We start from the raw sequence: 4,009 nt of genomic DNA, 5'->3' as shown, positions 1-4,009 counted from the left end.
ATCTTTTTCAAAAAAATTTTCAAAAATCAAATCTTTTTCAAATTTCTTAGTTATTTTCGAAAATTTTAAAAATATTTTTCAAAAATCTTTTTCTTATTTTTATATCAAATTTTCGAAAATAACAATAACAATTAATGTTTTGATTCAAAAATTTCAAGTTTGTTACTTGCTTGTTAAGAAAGATTCAAACTTTAAGTTCTAGAATTATATCTTGTGATTTCTTGTGAATCAAGTCATTAATTGTGATTTTAAAAATCAAATCTTTTTCAAAAAAATAATTTCAATCATATCTTTTCAAAATATCTTCTTATCTTATCTTTTTCAAAAATTTGATTTCAAAATATCTTCTCTAACTTCCTAACTTCTTATCTTTTCAAAATTTGTTTCAACTAACTAACTAACTTTTTGTTTGTTTCTTATCTTTTTCAAAACTACCTAACTAACTCTCTCTCTCTCTCATTTTCGAAAATTCCTTCCTTCTTTTTCAAAATTTCTTTTTAATTAACTAATTATTTTTATTTTTGAAAAAAAAATTTCGAAAAAATACTAACCTTTTTCAAAAAAAAAAAAAAACTATTTTCAAAAATCACTAACTCTTTTTCAAAATTTATTTTCGAAAATTCCTTCTCTCTCATCTCCTTCTATTTATTTATTCATTCACTAACATCTCATCTCACATCTCTGCCCTCCTCACAGTTGTGTTTCTTTCTTTACATCACACTCTTTGTCTTCTTCTTTTCTTCTACTAACACAAGGACCTCTATACTGTGGTATAAAGGATCCATATTATTATTATTATTTTTTCTGTGCCCTCTTCTTTGTCATATGAGCAGGAGCAAGGACAAGAATATTCTTGTTGAAGCAGATCCAGAACCTGAGAGGACTCTGAAGAGAAAATTAAGAGAAGCTAAATTACAACAATCCAGAGATAACCTTTCAGAAATTTTCGAACAGGAAGAGGAGATGGCAGCCGAAAATAATAATAATGCAAGGAGGATGCTTGGTGACTTTACTGCACCTAATTCTAATTTACATGGAAGAAGCATCTCCATTCCTGCCATTGGAAGGCTTTCCTAGCCAAGTTCTTTCCTCCTCAAAAGCTGAGCAAGCTTAGAGTGGATGTTCAAACCTTCAGACAGAAAGAAGATGAATCCCTCTATGAAGCTTGGGAGAGATACAAAGGACTGACCAAAAAGTGTCCTTCTGACATGCTTTCAGAATGGACCATCCTGGATATATTCTATGATGGTTTATCTGAGCTATCAAAGATGTTATTGGATACTTCTGCAGGTGGCTCCATTCACCTAAAGAAAACGCCTGCAGAAGCTCAAGAACTCATTGACATGGTTGCTAATAACCAGTTCATGTACACTTCTGAAAGGAATCCTGTGAGTAATGGGACGCCTATGAAGAAGGGAGTTCTTGAGATTGATACTCTGAATGCCATATTGGCTCAGAATAAAATATTGACTCAGCAAGTCAATATGATTTCTCAGAGTCTGAATGGAATGCAAGCTGCATCCAACAGTACTCAAGAGGCTTCTTATGCAGAAGAAGCTTATAATCCTGAGAACCCTGCAATAGCAGAGGTAAATTATTTAGGTGAACCTTATGAAAACACCTATAACTCATCATGGAGAAATCATCCAAATTTCTCATGGAAGGATCAAAAGCCTCAACAAGGCTTTAATAATGGTGGAAGAAACAGGTTTAGCAATAGCAAGCCTTTTCCATCATCCACTCAGCAACAGATAGAGAACTCTGAACAAAATACTTCTAATTTAGCAAACTTAGTCTCTGATCTATCTAAGGCCACTGTAAGTTTCATGAATGAAACAAGATCTTCCATTAGAAATCTGGAAGCACAAGTGGGCCAGCTGAGTAAAAGGATCACTGAAATCCCTCCTAGTACTCTCCCAAGCAATACAGAAGAGAATCCAAAAGGAGAGTGCAAGGCCATTGACATGAGCACCATGGCCGAACCTGTAATGGAAGGAGAGGACGTGAATCCCAAGGAGGAAGACCTCCTGGGACGTCCAGTGATCAATAAGGAGCTTCCCTCTGAGGAACCAAAGGACTCTGAGGCTCATCTAGAGACCATAGAGATTCCATTGAACCTCCTTATGCCCTTCATGAGCTCTGATGAGTACTCCTCCTCTGAAGAGAATGAGGATGTTACTGAAGAGCAAATTGCCAAGTTTCTTGGTGCAATCATGAAGCTAAATGCCAAATTATTTGGCATTGATACGTGGAAAGTTGAACCTCCCTTGTTCATCAATAAACTAAGTGATCTGGATCAACTGACATTGCCTCAGAAGAGACAGGATCCTGGAAAGTTCATAATACCTTGTACCATAGGCACCATGATCTTTAAGGCTCTGTGCGACCTTGGTTCAGGGATAAACCTCATGCCCCTCTCTGTAATAAAGAAACTGGGAATCTATGAGGTGCAAGCTGCTAAAATCTCACTAGAGATGGCAGACAGCTCAAGAAAACAGGCTTATGGACAAGTAGAAGATGTATTAGTAAAGGTTGAGGGCCTTTACATCCCTGCTGATTTCATAGTCCTGGATACTGGAAAGGAAGAGGATGAATTCATCATCCTAGGAAGACCTTTCCTGGCCACAGCAAGAGCTGTGATTGATGTTGACAGAGGTGAACTAGTCCTTCAATAGAATGAGGACTCCCTTGTGTTTAAAACTCAAGGATCTCCCTCTGCAACCATGGAGAGGAAGCATGAAAAGCTTCTCTCAAAGCAGAGTCAAACAAAGCCCCCACAGTCAAACTCTAAGTTTGGTGTTGGAAGGCCACAACCAAACTCTAAGTTTGGTGTTGAACTCCCATATCCAAACTCTAAGTTTGGTGTTGGAGAGTTTCAACAATGCTCTGAACATCTGTGAGGCTCCATGAGAGCCCACTGTCAAGCTATCGACATTAAAGAAGCGCTTGTTGGGAGGCAACCCAATTTTTATTTATCTAACTATATTTTTCTTAGTTATATGTCTTTATAGGTTCATGATCATGTGGAGTCACAAAATAAATAGAAAAATTGAAAACAGAATCAAAAACAACAGAAGAAAAATCACACCCTGGAGGAGCATCTGTCTGGCGTTCAGCGCCAGAACAGAGCATGGTTCTGACGCTGAATGCCCAAAATGGGCAGCTTCTGGGCGCTGAACGCCAGAACAGGCATGGTTCTGGCGTTCAACGCCAGAAATGGCACACAATTGGGCGTTGAACGCCCAAAATGGGCACCAACCTGGCGCTGAACGCCCAGAGTTGTGTGCAAAGGCATTTTTACATGCCTAATGGGTGCAGGGATGCAAATCCTTGACACCCCAGGATCTGTGGACCCACAGGATCCACTCAGGATCTGTGGACCCCACAGGATCCCCACCTACCTCCACTCACTTCTTCTCACCACTCTCTTTCACACAACCCCATAAACACTCTTCCCCAAAAACCCGTCACCAAACACCTCAATCTCTCTTCCCCCTCACCTCTTCACCACTCACATCCATCCACTCTTCCCCATAAACCTACCTCATAAACTCCACCTACCTTCAAAATTCAAAACCAATTTCCCACCCAAACCCACCCATATGGCCGAACCTTAACCCCCCCTCCCTTCCCTATATAAAGCCCTCCATTCTTCATCAAATTCACACAACACACCCCTCTTGGCCGAAACACTTCTCACTCTCCCTCTCCTCCATTTCTTCTTCTTCTTCTTCTATTCTTCTTTTCTTGCTCGAGGGCGAGCAAAATTCTAAGTTTGGTGTGGTAAAAGCATAAGCTTTTTGTTTTTCTATTACCATTGATGGCACCTAAGACCGGAGAATCCTCTAAGAAGGGGAAAGGGAAGACAAAAGCTTCCACATCCGAGTCATGGGAGATGGAAAGGTTCATCTCCAAAGCCCATCAAGACCACTTCTATGATGTTATGGCCAAGAAGAAAGTGATCCCTGAGGTCCCTTTCAAACTCAAAAGAAATGAGTATCCGGAGATC

Source organism: Arachis ipaensis, chromosome B10, assembly GCF_000816755.2.
Source record: "Arachis ipaensis cultivar K30076 chromosome B10, Araip1.1, whole genome shotgun sequence".
Classification (NCBI taxonomy): Eukaryota; Viridiplantae; Streptophyta; class Magnoliopsida; order Fabales; family Fabaceae; genus Arachis; species Arachis ipaensis.
This window is presented reverse-complemented; position numbering follows the sequence as displayed.